This window comes from Erpetoichthys calabaricus, chromosome 9 (genome assembly GCF_900747795.2).
Source record: "Erpetoichthys calabaricus chromosome 9, fErpCal1.3, whole genome shotgun sequence".
In the NCBI taxonomy this organism is placed as follows: Eukaryota; Metazoa; Chordata; class Cladistia; order Polypteriformes; family Polypteridae; genus Erpetoichthys; species Erpetoichthys calabaricus.
This window is the reverse complement of record NC_041402.2, coordinates 69,370,163-69,394,546: the sequence shown is the minus strand read 5'-3', so window position 1 is coordinate 69,394,546 and position 24,384 is coordinate 69,370,163. Positions and strand designations below refer to the sequence as shown.

Below are 24,384 nucleotides of genomic sequence, written 5' to 3'. Positions count from 1 at the left end.
CATGCCTTGTTCCTGGGTTAGGCTCTGGCTCCCTGTGACCTTGAATTGGTTTGTGTGGGTTCTGAAAAAGGATAGTATATATTTTGAAAACACTTTGCCATCAGAGTAAGATTTTGTAAAGCTCTCATAACTGTGGGCATTATCAGTTATCACATGCATTACGAATGTGCATCAAATTCAAAAATTGAGCAAACTTGGATGTGCACTGCTTTTGGGTGACCCTTGTCCGTAATTTAATCAAGGCAGTGAAATCAAGAAAAGGCAAGCACAAGACTAACAGTACAGACAATGGAGGGTTTTCTTATTATCACATCATGACATTCTTTAAAGAGGAAGTAGAAGGATTAGATCTTACTAGATCACCAACATAGTGGCCTTGCTCTAAATGCTTTAGGCATTGACCTAGAGTATTTCAGAAAGCAAACATCAATGGACTAAATGGAACTTAAGCAACCACAACTTTGGGAGTTCCTACTGAAGCATAGCCTAGGAATGACTGGCGTTACTGAGACAAGGGAGCTTAGAGAACTTGATGGAAATAGAAGCATAGTTAACACTTAATCTGAGAGGAGGCTGCTTATCCCAAGGGGGCATGTGTTCTACAAATTATGCTGCATGATATTTTCATCAGAATTCTCCGTGACAATGTAGTCTTGCCAGATCAGGCGGGTGCCTCGAGCTCTGTCTGGTTTAGCATTACGGAAAATGTTTCCTTGCACCTTGTCACACAATCAGAATTGCTAAAATGCATGGCTGGGATTATTTTACGGATATGTATTTATTTAGATGTGGATCAGTAATGCTTTAGTTTTGGGTTATGGTGAAGCATGTGTTTCTTATTTACAGTAATCATGGCTTAAGTCTTGATTGTATTATGTGAGTCTCTTGTGTAGGAAAGGCCCAGGGGTAATCTTTGCCCCGCCAGTTGGCTGATTAGTAAATGTCTGTTTTAATTGCCGTTTTATTTACCAACAAATAGGCAAACAAAGATTTCAGAAGATTTGGTCATTTTGAGCATTTGACTACTTTTCCTTTTTGCTCTGTGGAGTTTCATTAAGCATATAAGCAAGTTGTGTACAACAGAAACCATGATTTAGTCCCAAAATATAATTTGGGTACATAACAGCTGAATTATTTCTTTGAGATGCTTATTAAACAATAGCAGAGCATTTGAGTGGCCATTTCAAAGCTCATTTTAGGAAAGAAAATTGCATTCTTGTTGATTTTGTAAAGCATCTTATAATGACTTTCACTTTGAAGAGTTATAAAATAAAGATTGAATCCCAGCTCCATCCTCTATGCATGTGATGAAAATTTCCTTGCTTCCTATTAGGTGGCAAATCTCCTCGTTCTGAGAGTGTTTTTCAAATGTGGATTTTAGCTGAGCCCAGACAGCTCTCCAGCCAGCTGGCCACTTGTCTGTGATGCTTCTTAGTGGTCACTTGTCACATAAACAGCTTTGAGTATCAACCTGCTGTCACCCCTGCCCCAGTAGTAAATAGTTGATTCAGTTTCTTGTACAGTTCCTTTGGCATGCAGAAAATTAGTAGGACATCACTGTAATTTTCAGTATTTTACAAATTTAATTTAAAATGCAAATTTGAAATGAACCAGAAAATGTCATAGAATGTCAAGACTGAATACAAGCAATATAGCAATGGAAACAAAAATAGAACATTGAATGAGTGATTAAATGAATGAGGTTAACACAGTATACCAGAATGCAGATGGCAAGAGGTGTTTCTTAAGGTTAGAGGCTGGATTTCAGAGTGAAGGGGCTTCAAAATGAGAAAGGAAACAGACAAATGAATTCCCTTCATTAAAAATTGCAATAGTAGGCACAGCACAATACAACATTATGCCTTGATTGTCACTGTGCCCATTTTAATTGTATTACCATTGCATTCTGTATCCAGTCAGTCAGTCTGTGTAGGTCTGTGGTGGACAACATGTTCACCAGTTCAGTTACTGTTTATAGTTAAAGCAGAATAATACAAATGTTCTGCCGTAGTTTTGGATTAGCTTCAAAAAAGGGTCTGGTTTTTATGTAGCAGAATGTCGCCCCCAATTAGCTAGCGAATTAGTCTGCTACCTGTAAATAGGTAAAAAAAAAAAAAAAGCAACTGAAGGTCAGTGTTGTAAAAGGGAACAGACTCGACACACGTAAAAAGGTTTGGGGCAGCCACCCATGTAATATTCCTGGCTGCAAAAAGGGTTTTTTGAAATCGCACAGAGCTGTTGACAATACGGAGTCCAAGACAGAACTGACGAGGGTTGGAAAAGATGGCGGCTTTAAGGGATCAGACCGGAAGTGATGTAGGGGAACTGGAAATGATGTCCTTCTGATGTCAGCCTGTGTGCCGGAAGTGACCTTCTTCTGGGTGCCAGAACTGGCATCATCAGCACTGAATCAGATATGTTTTCCCGCGGCTGGTCTGTAGAGATAACAGGAGAAGGTTTAGTGCACCCCGCCACCCCCTGGCCTGGTGTGGAATTATCTTTGCTTGGTCCATACAACGTTCCCCTACTCGCACGTGTGTGACAGTGTATATACTGATGTTGTTTGTCAGAATATATCCTGTCTAGTCTTTGGCTAGTTCTATATCTTTTGTATGCTACATGAGGTAATTCCACTCTTTTCACTATTACAGGATTTTGTCCTGAATTGTTCTAATTATTAATAGGTTTTTACATAGTGCATTTTTATATGATTTCCAGTGATCTATATTCCATTCTCTACAAAAAGTTGTGAATAATAAGCATTAAGGTAAATTGTAAAAAAAACCAAAAAACTATTATTCAGTATTTTATAGTAATCACTATTTATTTTATAATTGTCCCTGTTTTTTCTGTTAGTTTCATGGTTGTTTAACGATTTGTAGAACATCATTGCCTGTCCATGAAGAATGGACACTTTGCCCAAAATGCATAGGCTGTTCTACTATATGGTTGCCTTCTTCACTCCCTTGAAAAAGTTTGAAATCCATGAGACATTTCTTGATCTTTTCAATGGCTATCTACTACTTACTCAGAATCAAACACTGCTGGATATACACCAAAAGGTGGACTTCTATATACCTCCTAATTTCCTAAAAATGAAAACAAAGACACAGAACTTTTTGACTGTCTGAACTATATGACTGCCTGTTTATTGTTGGTCTATATACTTGTGAATATAATTGTTGCACCACTCACCATTTTTTGTTTTTGCTTTAATATCAAGTATTAAGCACATCTTCTCTCTTTGGTATAATTTTAATAGGTTAACCTCTCATTAAACATTGCTTTAAAACGGGATTTATTTACATTGACATAATACAAACTAAACACACTAATGGGATTTGATCACAGAAAATCAAATGTATTGGGTATTGGTCTTAACAGCTGCCGTTTCACTCTTGTCTGCAGGCTAACAACTTAAACAAAGTGATAGTGATTCCTGGCATCTCTGCTGGCAATAACTCCCATTTTCCCACTGCCTGGATTTCTCTTTGGAAGTTACTGCATATTCTCTCCTTCACATACATTTCCATTTTTTTAAACGGAAGTATTTCTACTGGCATTGAAAGCTATACACTAGAATATTTGGGCTCAATCATGAAAACGTTTTTGTGTTTATTTCAAGCTTCTGTTGTCATCAACAGAAAAAGTGTTTGAATAACTTTCAGTTACTCATGTTTTGCCATTTATTGTCGGAAAGTGATTTTATCTTTGTTAATATTAGAGAACAGGTCCTGGAATGCAATGTGGTGACATTATCCTCATTATTTAGATAATTGCTACATCACAGTACCAGGTGGCGCACAAAAAAGTCGCTCTGTGCACACCCTCTGATTTTAGCAGCTGCAAATGTAGTCATGAAGATCGTGAGAAGTCTCTGTGCACATTTATTTTTTTAGTTCAGTTTTACATGCTGTTCTCATTAAAATAGCATTCTGATTGTTGAGCTGTATGCTCTTATGGGCTCCTTCAAGTTGAGGTTTGTGTAACGATATCCCACCGTTTGTGCTATAGCAAAGTCAGCAAATAGTGAAAAAATGACACATTTCAGTCAGCAATGCACCAACACTAAGAAACCTTTTCTTCCATACGTCAGAGGTTATTGTTGGTATTGTGCATGGTATGGAATAAAGTCCTCATAAACTGACATCGGGATTATCACAACAGAAAGGTATGTCACGAAAGACATGTTAGTGTAATTTGTAGGTGACCTCTTTATGTGCAACTTGCTACATGTTTCCTGAAGGTATTCTGGTCTTCCTTGTACATCCCAAAGACATTCATATTAGTATAGGTGGGAAATCAAAAATTCAGCTACTGTAAATGAATGGGGGTGTATGTGTGACTGTCCCCTAGCATATCTTTTACCCGGCTGCTGAGTTAGGCACCAGCTTTCTGTAGACCCTGAGCAGAATTAAGGAGTTTATAAAATGGAAGGGTATTCTTATTGGTTAATGTAACATAATTATAGAATATGTTATAGTAGCATAACAGGTTTTCTACCTCTGTCCATGCGACAATCCATCCTAGAATGAGACTTCAGTCCATATCTTATTTGTAGTTTGCGACTGATCACCAAAGAAAACAAAGCAAGAGCCACTATTTATCAACAAGTTACTTAGGTATAAAAATAACATTGTTCAAGTGTCAATGCATGTTTTGTCTAAAAAATAAAAAAAGTCTAAGGCCAAGAAAATTTGCTTATCAAGTATGTTTGGAACTTCCCAGTGACACACCTTCACTGTGTCTACCACTGACATGTTCCTCCTATGGATAGCTGTCTCCTGACTCACAGAAAAAAGCAAAAAAATCAATAAATATACAAGACCAACAAAGAAGCAAAACAAATTTTAGGTACAAGTAGGAAGGGAATTTCAGCTTACTTTATTAAAAAAAATGATGCACAGCCTACAGACTCTGAAGTTTCTCTTTCTCTCTTCCTTTTCTCTAGTCATGCCTGGACTGTCATACACCATACACTTTCTGTCTGCCTGATAAGTCACAAGTAGCTCGTTATTCCTTATTCTCACTTCTGCTATGCAGTTTGAAGTACCCTGCCATTTAGCTGTAAACCACTTTTTTATTCTTTGGCTAAAAACAGTCTAGAAATGGTAAAACAGACTTGTCTGTGTTTGATAAATTATCCCAACATAACCACAGTGGAAAGAGTGTCCGGTTTAAAAAAAAAAAAAAACAAAAAAAAAAAATAGAAGAGCAAAGAAAAATAGCCAAGTGCAGAGTACTTTCCATGTGTGGTAGAAATAAAGCTTTAGAGATAGAAGTTGCTGACTTTAAAGTAGCAGACGTTGAGTTGAGAAGTTTAATACTGCTGAAAGCTTCACTCACCAGCACCCTGACCTTGCAGAGTAACACAACTGGAACCAGATGGAGTTGGAACACAAAGACCAATGTAATCTGGGGGAAAAAAATGAATGAACTTCCAGTAGCTTTGCTGCAGAATACAGCTTTGCCATGTTGACTATGTTTAACTCTATCTGTATAATGTGGCATTGATCCACTTAAACAACCTGTGCTCAAGACTGGCAGATAGAGCTGTAAATACCTACATAAAAAGAAACCAGTCCACATACAACTCCAACTTTAAGGATAAAAAAGTAACAGGATCATGCAGATGTAAACATTTGATGAGGTATGTATGTACATTGAAAATCCTTACATTCATTATCTGAATCTGTTGTTTCCACACAGTAAGTGCAAGTCAAGAACTAACTGGGATCACAGAGAAAGCTCACAATGAGCCAACTTAGAGTCACTAATTAAACTAGCACACATACTGTATAATTGGGGTATGGGTGGAGACCGGAATACCCATGGAAAAATCACATGAACATGAGAATATGCAAACATCACCCATATAGGTCGGAGCTCAGACTTGGCTCCCTAATTACTGCATAACTTTAATTTAATGACTAGCGTGTAGGTCATATTTATTTAGTGTGGTCACTTCTGTGTTGATAAGGCTGCTCTGCTAAAAACATCGACCGACCCCTGATTTCCTGATATAGCCTTCTTTGCCTGTGCCTGTTACTTTCATTAATTTTCCAAGTTTACATTTCACATGCTCAAAGTTGCAGAAACTTGTAATGAACCTAGGACAGGATACAACAAACTAACATTTGTAGCTTCACATTACACTAATTTCTTCAAGTTCAAAAAAAAGTCAAAGTCAAAGTGAACTTTATTGTCATCTCAGCCACATACAAGTATACAGATAGACGAAATTGCGAAGCTCAGGGTCCACAGTGTAACAACATGAACTGCAAATAATAAATTAAAAATAGAATTAAAATTAAAATTTAAAGATTAAAACACAAACAAGACAAGACATTGTGTAAAGACAAGACAAAGAAGTAGCAGCAATACTGACATGTAGTAAGCAATATGAACATTGATGCAATCTAAATACATAAATATAGTTAATAATAAAGAACTAATAGATATAGATAATACAGAAATTATCAGTGTATGATAGTAGTTGTTTAAGAAGTGTAAACAATGACAGGTCAGAACGTTTCACAGCAGAAGGATATCAAGAGTGTCAAAATACTTAAAGGTCAATATGAGATTTTCAGCTCTTTTCTACATGCATACTAGTCTTTGCAGGAAAGTGTTTTTAGAGGTGGTCGAGGCAGTGTGGAAGATCCCAGGGGGCAGCATGGTGTTAAGGAGTCCGACAGCTTGGGGGTAAAAACTATCCTGAAGCCTGGCAGATCTGGCTTTGATGCTGTAGTATCTTCTCTTGGATGGCAGAAGTGTGAAAAATCCATGTGAGGGGTGTCTACCATACCAGACAGTGATGCAGCTGGTCAGAACACTCTCAATGGTGCCTCTGTAGAACATGGTGAGGATGGAAGGGGGAAGACTTGCTCGCTTCAGCCGCCTCAGGAAGTGTAGTCTCTGCTGGGCTTTCTTGATTAGTGATGAGGTGTTATGCATCCACCTAAGTTCCTCAGATATGTGCACACCGAGAAACTTGGTACTCTTAACAGTCTCCATATCTAAACCATTGATGCTGAGTGGGATGTGGGCAGGATGTGATTTTCTGAAGTCCACGATTATCTCTTTTGTCTTGTCGAAATTGAGAGATAGATTGTTGTCTTCACACCATGCGGACAGCCGTTCCACCTCATCTCTGTATGCTGTTTCATCATCCCTGCTTATCAGTCCCAGCACCGTTGTATCATCCGCAAACTTGATGATGTGGTTGGTTTTGTGCGTGGCTGTGCAGTCATGAGTCAGCCGGGTGAAGAGCAGTAGACTAACCACTAGGGCTGCAATGATTAGTTGATGTAATCGACTACGTCGACTACAACAAATCGTCGATGCGGATTTTTTATTGTCGACGCGTCATAAACAGAACCTTCAATAGAGGCTCCAGTCACAAAGAACCAAATTGGTTTTTGTAACTACAATGCAGTACATGAACGTCTGGGGGCAGTATAGTTTGTTATTGTTTGTCAAGGCTGCACACAATCCTACCAGCGAATAAAGAACGTCTGAAGAGAAGAAGAATGTAGAGGAAAATAAACGTGGTTGCAATGGTGAGTCGGATAGAGGAGGGGGAAGGAGATGGAAAAAAATTGAGACAGAAACTTTCTAAAGTGTGGGAGCACTTCACCAAAAAAGAAAAAAAATTTGAATGCAGATTATGCAGAGCGGAGCTATCTTTTCAATGCAGCTCCACCGCGATGCATGAGCATCTGAAACGCAAGCATCCTGGAGCTGTGATGCCGCCATCTCTTGAGAATTTATGCTGTCGCTGTTAGTTAGTTAGTTAGGGTCAGATCAGGAGGGGAGGGAGAGCGTGAACGAGACTGAGAAAATAAAAGTGAAAAAAGCTAACTTTTACAAGTAACAAATTTATACCTGATCTGTTCATTTTCAAATAATATTGCATTAGTGCGATGATGTTTTCTGATTGGTACTATTCAGGTCATACAATGATTTCTTCAAAATGTCACATATATTTGTCTCTTTCTTTTTTTTTTTCCCCCGGTGCTGCGCGCTGACACCAGAAGGTGTGAGCTTATTCAGTGCTAGCAGGAGCACACAGGTGGCCGGTTGCTTGTGCTCTAACAAGCTTGACCTGGCGGCAATCAAAGCACATGTACTGTGCAAGACATGTACGGGGTCCACTGAGAAAAGAAGAGCGTTCATGGCTCACCTTGCAGTCACTGATTACAACCGCAAGAAGGTACGCAAATGAATATGAATAATATGAATAATGTTGCATCCGTGCCTCAATATTTTCCGAAATGTACTATAAGGTCATAAAGTGAATAATTCCATTTGATATACAGTATACCTATGTCTGGTTTTTTTTAGTCAGTGTGGCTTTGACATCAAGGGCCATAAGGTGCATACTTCTTCAGTGTAAGCAGGAACACTCAATAAAACTGAATAAAAAAAATCAAGTGACAATGAGATACGAATAAGGCAGATTCGCCAGCGTTTGTGTGTCAGCTTTTATCCATCCAGATCACAGAATTTCCAGTTCGATTTTCTCAAAACACCACTCACATCTACAGTTATTCCCAGTTTCAGATAAAAAGTAACAGTGTCAGATCCCTGGGTGGGTGGTAGTATGTATTGTGATCATGACTGAGAGAATAAAAGTGAAAAAAAAAGGTAACTTTTACAAGTACTATACATTTACAGTGGCTGTTACAGACGCAAATCAAATGTATGTGTTTATTGTATAATATTAACAATAAGGGGCAGCATGGTGGCGCAGTGGGTAGCGCTGCTGCCTCGCAGTTGAGAGACCTGGGGACCTGGGTTCGCTTCCCAGGTCCCCGTGTCTGCGTGGGTTTCCTCCGGGTGCTCCGGTTTCCTTCCACAGTCCAAAGACATGCAGGTTAGGTGGATTGGCGGTTCTAAATTGGCCCTAGTGTGTGCTTGGTGTGTGGGTGTGTTTGTGTGTGTCCTGCGGTGGTTTGGCACCCTGTCCGGGATTGGTTCCTGCCTTGTGCCCTGTGTTGCCTGGGATTGGCTCCAGCAGACCCCCGTGACCCTGTGTTCGGATTCAGCGGGTTGGAAAATGGATGGATGGATGGATATTAACAATAAGAGCAACTCACTACTCAAAACGGTAAATATACGAGGCAGTCGGGATCGAACCAGGGGACTCTTGATTATAAGTCAGCAATTCCTACCGCTGTGCCACGGAAGCTATTGTATCATCCTTGAACCTTTTGTGAAAGTGTTTATTTGATCTTTGCTCTTCTGGCTTTACACATTATATAGTTTATGTCTAAATTTTGTCATTTATTACTAAAATATGAAAAATGTTTCTGTTTTAACGATGTATTTTTTGGTTAAGTTAAATTCCCATTTTCTTGTTTAAAGACTACGTGCACTTTAGTTTGTATTGTTTAATGTATTTCTTTTTTATTGTGATGGTCACACTAATATAAAAACATCTGGGGCCTCATGTATATACGGTGCGTATGCACAGAAATATTGCGTACGAACGTTTCCACGCTCAAATTGCGAGGTATAAAACCTAAACTTGCCGTAAAGCCACGCACATTTCCACGGTACCTCATACCCTGGCGTATGCAATTTCTCCGCTCGGTTTTGTAGACTGGCGGCACCCAGTGTCAAAGCAGTGCTACTGTTCCTGTGTGATCACCTTTTCTTTCTTAGAGCCACATTCCTGACGCGGCTTTATAAATACACTGAAACTAACTGCATATTGTTTATTAGTGTAATGCAGGTGATTGTAATTAACCTGCAGCAATATAATGGTCCAGGGAATAGCCATAGTATTCCAAATACCATAACTGCTTTAGCGTTGTTACTCTCCCTGCATCTTCTTCTTCTTTCAGCTGCTCCCGTTAAGGGTTGCCACAGCAGATCATCTTTTTCCGTATTACTCTCACTGCACCACTCGGAGTATTTATATCACTGTATCTGAGTGGGGAATCACAGCAGTAGCTGATTGGAAAGAGAATTATCGGTATACAGCATGAAGCAGACGCTGCCTCAGCCACAGCAAAACGCTTCAGAGACTTTCCTGTACGGACTTCGCGGTTTAGAAAACGTTTCATCCCAAGAACTATAAACGCACTCAATCAGTCCATCAAGTGCTCCTTGTAGAACTGTTTGTACTTATAAGTACAATTACCTCACTGTAAACTTGCACTACAGTTATAATATTGCACAACCTGCGCCACTTTATAAAGTGCGCATTTACATATGATGTCAGATAACACTTTAACTTCATTTAAATAATCTGTATTGTTATTAATTAAACATGTGAGGACATGGTGCCGCAGCGCTAGCTAGTTCAGGGATTGTTCCTGCATTGTGTTGTATTCTTGCTGGTGCTGACGCGACACTGGAAGGATAGACGGATAGAATAATTAAACATTTACTACGAAGATATTTCAATGTTCCTTAAAAGTTTTGAAGAATCGGCGTTCTAAGCTTACAAATGGCTTCACGTCTATTACAGAGCTGATTGTGTGGCGATTGGGTATTTGGAGAAAGAAAAGTAAGGACAAGAATTGGAGGTTAGTACGTTTGAAAGAGACAATACTTCTGTAATAAATGATTTCATCGAAGGTCGCGCATGGCACAGCAAGCCTCTTGTGTGAGACATGAACAAGCACTGCGCCACCGTGTTCCCATGTTTAATAACATGCTTTAACTCCTATCATCATGAAAAAGATATCACATATACATCTCAGTATTTTAATTATTCAGAGAGCTGTAATATCACAAATGTAATGAATTATGTGTCCTGTTGGAGAAAAAGAAAGCCAGTTTAAGAAGCAGGTAGTGATTCACACACAGAGCACATAGAAGATCGAATACAGAACAAAGCATTTAACGTGCTACTTTAGTTACAATGGGATTTGAGAAACTAGTAAATTAAACGATTTTAAGATGAAGTTTATGATGTTCTACTTTAATGGCAAAATAAACTACGTGATTAAAGTAGAAATATCGAGATTAAAGTTGACATTTCATGCTTTTTTCCCCACTGTGTGCCAATTTTTTTTGTCTGTACCTTAATAAGCTTTCATATGACACTCAGATGGTGGGCTACGACTCGCCTTTTCACGGCGACTTTGATATGTGATTTCTTTTTTATTTCGGGCACTGTGCGACTTTGTGAACTTGAGCTTTCGAGTTTCTCCGACACTCTGTCACTCGATCAACTTCATTTTGTTGATTATACCAATGTTTAAACCAACAAATAGTACATTTTTCCTTTGCCTCCACTTGGTATTCGCTGAAATTCTTATATTTTCCCCCGTGCTTTTAATAATAATAATAGTAATTCATTACATTTATATAGAGCTTTTCTCAGTACTCAAAGCGCTATCCACACAGGGAGGAACCGGGAAGCGAACCCACAATTTTCCACAGTCTCCTTACTGCAAAGCAGCAGCACGTTTTCCCATTGTCTTTTCACAGAAGGCTATTTATATTGATTTGCATATTCAAAGAGGCATAATTCTGGGAGGAGTTGGGGCGGGACAGAAGGCGCGTGCACGTGCGTTACTTTTCACGCTGATCAGGATTTATGTAGCAGAAGAACGTGGAAGTTTGCGTACGTACAGATTCCTGCATCTGGATTTTTCTGTGCGTACGCACATTCCCACTTTTGTGCTTACGCCATATTATAGTGTGAGTTCTACGCACAGCGTTATACATGAGGCCCCTGATTATTTTCAAATTCATATGTTTCATTGGTTGTTATTTTAATTTGATTATTATTAATTTTAATCGTGTTAATGCAGAGACATAAGGGTGACATTCACAGGTGGACAGACTTGAGCAGATGAGGTAAGACATGCATTGGAGCCCAGAACAGGATGTGCAACCACAGGTCGCAGGCTTCAAAATAGTCAGGCATGAAATAATCGTGACTAATCAAAAAAAAAAAATTGAACAATTAGTCGAGTACCAAAATAATCATTAGTTGCAGCCCTACTAACCACGCAGCCCTGCGGCGCTCCAGTACTCAATGTGATGTTGCTGGAAGTGTTGCAGCCCATCCGAACTGACTGGGGCCTCTCTGTCAAGAAGTCCAGGATCCAATTACAGAATGTGGTGTTCAGGCCCAACCTGCTCAGTTTTACAACCAGCTTTTGAGGTATGATTGTGTTGAAGGCGAAGCTAAAGTCTATGAGTAGCATCCTGACATATGTGTCTTTTTTATTCAGATGTGTCAGGAAGAGGTAAAGGGCAGATCATGTGGCATCCTCAGTTGACCTGTTTTAGCGGTATGCAAACTGAAGAGGGTCAAGGGAGGCAGGGAGATTAGTCTTTATGTGTGACATGACTAACCTGTCGAAGCACTTCATGATGATAGGCGTGAGTGCAACTGGTTGGTAGTCATTCAAGCATGTCACTGATGACTTCTTCGGCACTGGTATGATGGTGGTCGACTTGAAGCATGCTGGGACTGACGACTGGCGTAGAGATGTGTTGAAGATGTCTCTGAGGACACCAGCCAGTTGACTGCCACATTCTTTGAGCACACGACCAGGTATGTTGTCAGGTCCTGCAGCCTTGCGTGGATTGACTCTGGATGGAGTCTTCTTCACATCAGTTATGGAGAGACAGAGTACCTGGTCAGTGGAGGGAGGTGTTGTTTTTCTCGCAGGCTCTTTGTTCTGTGCCTCAAATCGTGCAAAGAAGTTGTTCAGCTCATCTGGCAGGGAGGCATCACCATCGCTGCTGTGTGGGTTGGGCTTGTAGTTTGTAATTGTCTGAATGCCCTGTCACATATGACGTGTGTCACTGGTGCTGCTGAAGTGTTTGTTAATCCTCTGTGCGTATGCCCACTTAGCTTTCCTTATAGCGGGAGACAGGTTGATTCTGGTCACCTTGAGGCCTTGTCTCCAGATCTGAAAGCTGCATTTGTGATCTTGAGTAGCTTGTGCACTTCTCTCGTCATCCAGGGCTTTTGGTTGGCTCTTGTGATAACATCCTTGGTAACAATAACATCATCTATGCATTTGGAGATGTAGCCAGTCACAGAGTCTGTGTACTCCTCCAGATTGATGGAGTCACCATCCATAGCAGCCTCCCTGAAAATGTCCCAGTCTGTCAATTCGAAGCAGTCTTGGAGAGCTTCAATAGCACCAACCTGCCACACTCTGATGTTCTTGTGGGCTGGTTTAATGCTCTTCAGCAGGGACTTCTATGCATGAACCATAAACATGCTGATATGGTCTGAATAGCCAAGGTGGGGACGGGGTAGGGCCTTGTAGGCATCAGGAGCACTCGTGTAAACATTGTCCAGACAGCTTCCCCATCTAGTAGCAAAGTTCACATTCTGGAAGAATTTTGGGAGAACGGACTTCAAGTTGGCATGATTGAAGTCTCCAGCAATAATGAAAGATGCCTTGGGGTGCGTCGTTTGCAGTTTGCTGACAATCTCGTAGAGTTCCGCTAGTGCCTGGTTAGCATTTGCGCTAGGCGTGAGGTAGATGGCAACAACCAGCATGCAACTGTATTCCCTCGGCAGGTAGAAAGGCCGGCAGCTTACCGATAAAACCTCTATCAGCGGGGAACAGTGTTGCTCGACTGAGGCAGCGTTCGTACACCACGCTGTGTTCACATAAACACACAGTCCCCCTTGTTGGTTGCCTGTTGCCTGTTATGGTAATGCATATCTTTTTGTACAGTATATCACACACTTTGCTTTCTGACTCTCCTGGCAGATTTTTGTTGTATTCTTTGGCAAGAAACCCATAGCTTTATGTTTCTAACCATTTGACATTGAGATTCACCTTGGCACAAATCACAGATCATTAATTTTCCATTAAGGAGGTCTGAGCCATTCTGCTGGCTCTCCAGACCTCACAGAATACAGAGTCCATCTCTGCTATTGTGCCTATTGCTGACAAAGGCCCTTGTAATCATTATTAAAGCCAGCTTAATGGCTCTGATCTATCTCTCCGCTGATCCTCCAAAGGCACTAAGATGTTGTTGTGTAGTCGGCGGAGCGTATTAACATGCTGATTGATTGACAGGTGCTCTCTTCAAGATGAAACATTGCTTATCAACTGACAGTGAGTTTAATAAGCATGACAGGAAGATAAGGGCTCATGCCACCTTGCCAGATTTTCTTTTTTAAATTTAAATATACTTTATTTACTCTTGATATCTTATTTATGCACTGATGAGAGAGATTCAATTCCTATCTTTCCGGTATTGTGTAAAATGTAAAAGGCTATTTTTTCCATCTTGTATGTAATTATTTTCCAAAATCATTTTAAACATGCCTCTAACCAATGCTTTTCTATTTCTTTCTGTTGGTTGTATATAAAAAGGCATCTTTTGTTTTATATATTGGATTTTTTTTATTGAACATCATGCCCAGGTACTATATTACAATGAATTTAATATATATTTGTTATAGTTTCAGAGCAGACAATCTAACTGATTTGCTTTAGGTGACACAGCAAGTCATCTCTGAGGACTGAATTGGCTGTCATACACTGACAGCCCAATTCCTTTGCTGCTGGGCCACACTTCCTGCCAGTACAATTTGATTTTCTTGTTTTTATCTTGTTCTCTTTCTGTGGAGCCAGTGGCAAATTAATGTATGCAAATGAGCACCATCTTGTATTAAAATGCTAATTGACATCCACTGGAATTTATCAAAGTCAGGAGAGGGGTGAGTGTCAGCGTAATGTGTGAAGACTTGGAAGGATGTCTGCTGCTGCTTTGTTTATTCTATCCACAATTAAATCTTTTTCATTATGTTATTTCTTGCGCGATTCCTGTCATTTTCATTTGAAGTATTCTGTGTTTTTTTTATTTGGCTACTTATTAAATTTTATTAAGAAATGGAGGAAACGGCAGCAATAAATGCAGCCCTGGGGGTCCATTGAGTCACACATCTTTTTTTTTTTTTTTTTTTTCTTTTTTTACAGTTCTTCCACACAAGCAAAGATCATTATTTCATATTTTACTGTGCTGTGCATTTTAGCACAGATCCTAGGTATGCAGTTTGCACATTTATCCTCTGGCTGCATGGGCTTCCATGAGGTTATCCAGTTTTGTCTCACATCTTTGAAATGTTGGGGAATTGAGCATCATTCCATGTTGGAGCAGTTCAAGAATGTGTGCTCTGTGATGGGCTAGGGTACTTTCTGGTTTTTTTTTTTTTTCTAATATCCTTAATATACCCTTTAATGGAAATAAGCAGGTCTATAAAATAAATGAGTAAGTTAATATTTTGGAGTTTTGCACTGAAGAATCTTAAAGAATGATTCAGCAAGCTAATTAAAATGGCAGGCTTAGTTATGGGTCATACTCTGGGTCCCCTGGAGGCAGTGGCAAAGGACGGAATTAAAACAAAACCGAGTGCCATTAAGAACAATGTCGTACATCCTCTATTTGACATGATAACACTGAGGACATTTGGCCAGGGAATTATTCAGCAGAAGTGTGTCAAGAAACACTTCTAGGGCTCCTTTATACCAACAGCAGTGTGCCTGCATAAGGCCTCACTGTGACTGTGACTGCCAAGAAATATTCGTGTGTGTTCAGATCATAGTGTGTGTGTATATGTATATTTATTTACATATTTAAATATTTATTTATTTATTTATATGTATATTTATCTGTTTATGTATTTATTTATTTATTTAAAGAACTTCTATAAAAAGCCAAATTTTCCCCTGGGGACAAATAAAGCTCTGCCTATTTTTTGTGAAAACATTTGTGTACACTATAATAAAGCAAAACAAAATGAATTGTGCAATTATGCTGCTGTCTTTGTGTTCCTGCCTTTGTTGTGCAAGGAATTGGGTTATTGTGTGACTGCTCAGGGTAATGTCTAACAGATGCACATACTGAAACAATCTTATCAATTGCCTATGGATAATTTATGCCACCCCTGGAAGGAAGTTGCTGTGAGCGGAAGGTGCTGATGGTGGAGAGGTCTGTTCCTGCTTGGAGAGTGGGCTGATTTATCATTTATCCAGTTTCTTCATTTGTTTTGTTTCCTTTGGTTGGGTTCTCCATAAAGCTTCCCTTTAATTTATAGAAAGCAGGTAATTTATTTTATACTGTTCCCCTGTCTTATTTTGCTTTATGTTTTGGTTACAGTGCCATTACATCTTAAATCATAAAATGAGCTTTTATAGCATTATAAAGTAGATGGTCTTTTTGTTGACCTATATTGAAAGAAAAAAATATCCTCCAAGCGATGTACAGTTCTGTATTACCTTGATAATTTTTTCAATTTTTAGTCATGGTACTTTAAGTAAAACAAGTTAAACACAGACTGGTTTAATGTCCTTTGGGTGATGGGGTTACAAACTTATGTGACCTAAAATTAAGACGGGGGATCTGTAAAGTTGTAGACACCTTCCCTGTATGGATGTACTGTATATAAAATTACAACATTGTAGACATTATACAGCATTTTACCATTAGAGGGCAGAATAAATGTCAGTTTTTCTTTATGAATACTCTGAGGCAGTGTATGTTAAAGGGACCTTTCCAAAAGAAATGATCTACATGGTTTTTTTAACTGTATTATTTTTCTTTGTTAAAATGGTGGGACTTGGGTTCAGTTTTAGAATGCATTCTACCTGGCATCATGTAAATCCTTTAACCTCTTCCATTTTCTTAACCTTGCAACATAAGTTAAATTGCTTTGTTGAATGCTTTGTGATAGCAATCATCATGAAATGAGCTATATTAAAGACTTTAATAATCATTCATCCATCCATTATTGAAATTGGTTACTCTAGGCCTAGACAGCAAAGACTGGAGCCTGTCACAACAGCAATAGGAGCAAATCAGACTTCCATTGTGTGTCACGCTAATACATCCACAAAAACGCATACTGGGATGATTTTAGAGGTACCAGTTAACTTAACATGCACACCAATGGTCCCAGAACTTGAATTCAAATCCAGGATTCTGATGCTGAGTCAGCAATGCTAACCACTGTGTAAGTAGGTTACCCCAGCTAAATCATCATGTAATAAATAATTATCCATCCATCTTTCCATAGTCTAGTTCAGGACCTATCCTAACAGAGAGAGAGCAAAGTAGAATTCCACTTGGGAAGGGATATCACTCCAAGTCAAAGATTGACCATGCAGAGTCAATAATGTGAACACAGGCAGGCAAATTACACACATTTGGAACTCTTGCCTAACAGTTAAACCATTGGCAAAGTGGTATAAAGCTGCAATTCCCTCTGCTGTAGAACTGTCCCATGCTGTTACACATGTACAAATGTTAATTTTAATGAGTAAATATTTCACATTCTACACAACAAATAATAAATAACAGAATTGGCAATAGAATGTATTTTAATCTAATTTCATTCACAAGCTTGCTTAATCCAATTCAGGATTGTGGGACTGGGCATAAAGCTGAATTTAGCCCTGGTACCAGTCCAAATCACTAATGCACATGCCCACACTTGCACTAGTCACCAAAAAAAACAAAGTACCAGTAGAGCTAACTTGCATGAGTTTGGAGATGTGACAGGAAAATTAGAATATCCAAAGGAAAATCCAAATAGACACGGGGAGGACATGAAATTTTCACATGCAGATCATGCAGGCAAAGTGTTTGAACAATGAAACTGGATCTGTGAAGTAGCAGTGCTGACCACTTCACAGCCTGGCTCACTAATATATGAAATCAAAGCTGTAAATTCCATTGTGTAATATTAAAGGTGTGAAAAATGTGCTACCACATTGTTGTTGGAAGCATTTCTAAATAGTTCTAAAATAAAATTCTGGAGAATGAGACTGCAACTTCACTTGGCCAGACGTTCTGTCCTGGTTCAATATATAAAGCAGCTTATGCTGTTTATTCTTATGTCCCAGATTATCTATCATTGTTATTAACTTGCTAGACACTTTTTTCTCTGATTTGATGTTGCTGTTTTTATTGTTCTAGAGAATCTCATCCATTGCTGCCTCTTAGTCTGTGGTCTGTTTATGAAGCTTAATAAGTGATCATCATCATATCTTGCTTAAAACACATTTTTCTCTCACTCTTAATTTGATTTGTTTATACCTGTAACTGTATTGTCTTAATTGAATCTTTTGTACTTACTGTACAGTACCTAATTCTTATTTGCCTTTAATTCCGATCATATTTATTTATGTTGCCTCTTTAAATTCATCCGTACATCTAATATTTTCCTATCCAACTTATCTTCAGGGTTGCTTTCCTTATAATTCATAAAGTATTTAATGATCTTTTATTGATTATTGTCACTTTTCTTTTTATTGTGAAGTACCTTGCAGTGGTTTGAACTATGAACTTGATTGATCCCCATTTAACATGTTCTGTGTTTGGAGGAAGGCTATGGGTTTCATTGAGCTTAATATTTTTCTCAATTAGCAAGGCATATTAAACACATTAAAAACACTGATACTTTTGAAGTCCACTATCTACGGTGTGGTCTTGATGTAGTCAGTTTGTACATTTGTCTAATTTTTACTAGGAGCTAAGCGCATCTATTTAGCCAAGAATGCACATGCACAAATAAGCTCAACTAAAAATGAAAGGAGAAACAAAGGGATAAACTGAATGGCGTGCCTTGGTTGATGATTTATGTTTTTATAATAAATTGTTGAATGGAGGGTATAGATGGTGGAAGGATCCAGTAGACAGATTGCACTGCTGTGTTGGAAGAATAAGCACACGAGTCTTTGAGACCAGTAGCTGTTCACATGTTAATATGTGAGATCTGAGAAAGAATGAGTCAGTTTTTGTAACAAATTTTTGCAGTGATCTTTTTTTTCAGACATGAGTAGTTAGGTAGCAAGGCTAACAGTTTCTTACTCACGGGGTTGAATACCAGACTGAGCAAAGCTTTTGGATTTTGTACTTTCTCCATCTCTAGGGTGTCTGTGTTAGATTTTTTTATTTAGTTAGGAACTACTGTTTACTTACAAAATCCCAAAGATGTATGTGTTAGGTGAACTGTTAATTCTACATTGGTCTGGTATGAGTGAGTATGGTTACGTATGTACATGAGTGTGCTCCAAATATTGATAGAAAAAGCTCTGACCTCTTATAACCCTGAGGTCGCATAGCTGGTTCGAAAATGGGTGGTTGGATAGAATTCCCTTTCTGGAGAACTGCATCCCTTAGCTTCTTTTGCAAATATTCTAACACTGTGTCTGATGAGACTTTCCCCTAATAGTTTAACAGGAGACAGAATTAATTTGCTGAATGTCATACAGTGAGACAGCGCTGGAAACTCCTGGACTAACTTCAGAGACACTAGAACCACAGTTCTTGACAAGCATTCAAAACTATTAGGACAGAAGTGTTCAGGGAGATTTACTTTGAGGCTGTGCTTCTAACAGGCATTTGACTTATGAGATGTCTAAATCTGGTCATTAGTTACAGTGCTGGAATTGGCAGGATCAGATCCCACTGCTGGCTCAATGTGCACCACTTAAGCTGCCTGACTGTCTTTCATATTAAAAGATCATATTTTCCTGTTTCATTGAGATAGTGCTCACTCTGAAAGATAGCATGTAAAATAGAGTGGGACTGATTTAGGATGATACTGTGGTTGGACACCTACTTCCTCACACTTAGGCTCAATTTCTGGTCCAGTCACTGTCAATAAGGGCTTTATGTGTCCATTTGTTTCTTCTACTTCTTCTAGGTATGTTGGTTTTGTTCTACATCTGAAAGAACTGCAAGTTAGGTTGATAGACTAAATATATTGGCCAGTTATAAAAGAACTTGGATGTGTTTATTAACATGTGTTCCTGCTCAGTGGTGTCACATCCAGGACATGATTTCTCCTTTGCAGTTGTTGTTGCCAGAACAGGCTCTGCTTCCTACAGCTCTGTAATGGAGAAACTGATTTCAGAAAATAGATGATGTGAGGATTATTGTTCATTTCAATGAAATGTTTATTTTTTCATTTAAAATATTACTGAAATTAAATGTAAAATCTAAACCATCACCTCAATTATTTGATTTAGCTGTCATTTAATATGTGTAAAACATCTTATCTATTTCTCAATTTCACCATTGTATCCCTTATGCATTTTGATTATTATAAGGGTTCTGTGGTTTCTGCAGCTCAGAGTAGTCTAGGAATTTATTTTAAATTTTATAAAGATTTGCATGTCATTTTGCAATGTTGTCACTGGTACTATATAACCTGACAATAACAGTTAATGGCAGCATTTGGCGGATTTGCTATTAAATGTTCATTGCTGATACCTGGTCCTTGGAGATGCTTCCTGTTGTTTCTTGGTCATCCAGTGTATCAGTCTAATTCTGAAAGCAAAGTGGGCATAGCATACTTGAATCCTCAAAGGAGATTCCTTAAAGACTGATAAACAAAGGCTTCATGGGTTTGCAAAGGTTCAGCCAGCTCGTCGCGGTTCTTTACATGCATTAACTACTTGGAGCCAAAGGGTAATGACAGTGGAATGGGGGCTCCAACCATAAGGTTTAAATTAAAAGAGTGCAGGACTTGTCAATGGAGTGATTTACTTTGGCCTCAGAGGTTTACCAAAAAAACAAGTCTAGCCAGCGATTGTGTAAAACACTTGACTCTGGTTTTTTTCTTGGAAAATGCATTTACCATAAGTTCTTATTTGCAGGTTCTCTTATTGATTATGCCATTTGGTCATGCACTGAAGAGAGAGGGATAGCAGAGCTTTCATGTTCCCGGAAGAAGGTGGTCACAAAGTGTTCTAGCTGGGTGTAAGGAGGCTGGCAGGTAAGCACAAGTATTTCCATTTCATTCCAGATAAGCAGACATATCAAATTTGTGGTTAATGTTGAAACACCAATCCAAAAATAAGACACTTCTTCCTCTGGATTCACTTTCCAGCATAGGCTGAGACACTTGTTTGAAGACTGGATTGCAAAAATATCAGGAAATGAAGGGTAAACGAAAACATTAAACCAAGGAAGCAAAGGGTCAAAACATGAATTTACAGACCCTGTTGTTTATAAAAAAAAAAATAAAAAATAAAATACAAGACAAAATCGAATTTGAAAAACAAAGATCCTGTCTATGTTTAGATCATTTTTCTTATTTAACTATAATTCTTTGCATTTATATAGCGCTTTTCTCACTACTCAAAACGCTTAGCAATTGCAGGTTAAGGGCCTTGCTCAAGGGCCCAACAGAGTAGAGTCCCATTTTGGCATTTTACGAGCACAAACATAGATCTGAGCTTTTAGAGTTTAATTCCACAAACTAGGATGTCAGTAAACTAAAGCACCATTTTAAATAGATATACTGTACATAATGACATCCTGTGTAATAAGACACATGACTGGCAATGACAATGCTGCCATCAACAACATGGCCGCAATCATGAGGAAAAAGTCCAAAAATAGCACTGCAATGATGCCATTAAGTAAAAATGCAAAATACACTGCTAAATTTGTTAAAAATTACATAAAGCTGAATCTCAGAGACAAGACAACCATGATTTAGAATATTGGCTTGTGTCAAGCACAATGATTATTCTGGTGGCTAAAAAACTCAATTTTAATCTCATCAGATCATAGAACCCTTTTTTTAAAAAAAACAAAAAAACACATGGCTTTCTCGTTGTCACTCTGCTATTAGACTGTGCCTGGTGAAGCACCCAGGCAATAGTTGTTATATGCACAGTCTCTCCAGTCTTATCCACTGTAGCTTGTGATTCATCTCTTTTTGTGGACAGCTTGCTTTGGGCTTCTGTTAATTTCCTAATGATTGATTTTAACTGGACTCCAAGGGATAATCATTGACTTGGATATTTTCTTGTCTCCATCCTCTGACTTGTGCTTTTTGTCACCATTTCAATGAGCTGCTTGGAGTGTTCTTTTTGCCTTCATTGTGCAGATTAGGCCATGATACTGACTCACCACAAGGTTGACCTTCCAGTTGCAGGTGCATTTATAATACACTCAACTGAAACTCCAGCAAGGTGATCTCCATTGAACTAATTATGTAACTTCTAAGCCGAATTGGCTGCAACAGTGATGATTTAGGTGTGTCATGTTAAAGAGGGTAAATATTTATGAGATCTATTATTTTGTATTTTACATTTGTAATTAATTCAGATCACTTTGCAGAGATTTTTGTTTTCAATTTAACATTAAAGAGTAATTTTGTTTTTATCCATGCCAAGAAAACCAAATAAAATTCACTGTGATCCAATGTTTTGTAAAAATAAAACTCCCTTCAGAGTTATCATAGGTCTCTTTGTGGGCTCCCTCATTAGTCTTCTTGGAGAATTAGTTTTGTGACTGAACAGCTCTTGGCAGATTTACAGCTGTGCCATACTCTTGCCATTTCTTAATGATTGATTTAACTGGACTCCAAGGGATTTTCAGTAACATGGATAATTTGTCTCCATCCCTTACCTCATGCTTTTCAATCAAGTTTTCACTGAGTTGCTTGGAGTGTTGTGTTCATTGTGTAGGTCAGGCCATGATACCAACTCACCACAAGCTGGACCTTTTAGATAAGGTGCGTTTTTAGTACGGCCAATTAAAAACCTCAGACTGGTAACGGTGGTCTCCATTGAACTAATTAGGTGACTTCTAAAACCAATTGACTGCATTAGTAATGATTTGTGTGTGTTGAATGAATACTTGTACAGTGCAATTTATTATTTTGAATTTTATATTTGTAATTATTTTTTGAAAACTTTCTGTTTGGCATTAAAAGGGTATTTTTTTTCCAAATCAATCACTTTGACATTAAAACAGTATTTTAAAAAGCAAATTAATTCCACTGTAATCTAATGTTGTATACAATAAAATGTAAAAAAAAAAATGAAGTAGATGAATACTTTCTGTAGACACTGGTAAAAGGCCTTTTTTTTTTTTTTAAATCCCTTTCCTTAAATTTAATTTAGGTACAACATTTTTGGTACGATGACGTACATCTTGTGAAACATGCATGGTAGTTTTTGCCATCTACAAGCAGATATTGACCTAAAGAAACTTAAAAAACTAATGGAATGTTAAGATATATAGTATGCTTTGTGTTTTAGAGTATTTATGGGGCACAGCTTGAATACTTATCATGGTTTAGATATTCATATTATCCTCTTTAATAAAACCCCTGTGTGCGTCCAGTGTCCGTGTGTGTGTGTCTTCTGGTGAAGTGCGCATGCGCGGGGCACTGTGCGATGCTTCAAAGGAGATGCTTCAAAGGCTGCCTGACGCGTCACACAAGACAGAGAGGGAGGGACCTACAAAATATCGCATGGCACATCCAATCGGATTTTGGTAAATGAGGTAAGACGTAAAACATAAGGCACGAAAAATACAATCGGGTACTGAGACGCGGAGACCAGGGGGGTATTTTTCGTACGTGGATTACTCGTTTAGCTGGATGTAATTGTTGACGTTTTGGCCTGATCCTGGATCTGTCGGTTTTTTGAAACTCTTGCTGGATGTGTTGTCATAGCAACACATCCAAATCCTCAAACCTGCTCGGAGCAGGTTTGTTCTATGTAAACAAGGATTAGTTCACACACTTAATCAGTGTCCGTGCATGGAATTCATTCAGTCATGACTTCGCCGTTCATGAATGAGCGACTAATTGATATCGGTACGCAAATTATAAGAAGAGAATTTCATATAGAGAGGGTTTTGCGCGATCGGCAAGATCCTTTATTGCTCCTGGAGGAAATTCTTTTCGAAAGATACCCCTTTAGCCAAGGGGGAATATTGTACCTCAAAAATTTATTAGGTCCTTATATTCGAAGTCAAACTTGGCGAAGTTGGGCTCTCACAACCACACAGACAGTATGCATTGCTTTGAGGTTTTTTGCAAGCGGCACTTTTTTTATATACTGTAGGCGATGCGGAAAATCTATCTAAAAGTGCAGTTTGCCAGGCAATTCGTAAAGTCTGTTTGGCTCTGAAATATTTCCTTCGGGTTTTCATAGTGTTTCCTGGACACCTGCATGTGCAGACAATAAAAGAGGCGTTTCATGCCATTGCAGGTAGGCAACACACAGGCAAAAACACCCACAGCTCCATAAAAAAATCTCAAAATCAGCCTAACGTTCTCATTACCCAGGATTTCCAAATGTGATTGGGACACATGGGACTGATCAGAGTGGAGTTTGATTTGGAAAATGTACCTCTCCTCCTTATGAATAATCAGACACAGTGTCTTCATCAAATATTTGACCTTTGTCAATATCTCGTTGGTCAGACACAGGTCCTAGGGATATGACATTCCCTGCAACTCACCCAACAAAAAAAGAGGGCTATATGGAACATACCTATGTCACACATTGAGAACAAATATATGCAATGACCATCTTTTACCTGAAATGAAGTGACCACTGCATTCTGCCACTGGTTCTGAGGAGGAGCTTCCCCCTGGAATGCCCTCAGAAACAGGGCGATGAG

General features: G+C 38.7%; 1 protein-coding gene across 2 annotated transcripts in view; it reads left to right on the top strand.

Annotated features, from left to right (window-relative positions):
* Window positions 1-24,384, top strand: part of ccdc102a (coiled-coil domain containing 102A) — a 277,345-nt gene that overhangs the window by 52,529 nt on the left and 200,432 nt on the right. Inside the window, exon 2 of one of the 2 annotated variants that reach the window (XM_028809692.2) lies at window positions 20,610-20,728. The exons of the other annotated variant lie outside the window; for it this stretch is intronic. The gene's annotated coding sequence lies outside the window, so the exon portion shown is untranslated. The remainder of the gene's footprint in view (window positions 1-20,609; window positions 20,729-24,384) is intronic. 2 annotated transcript variants of the gene reach the window in all.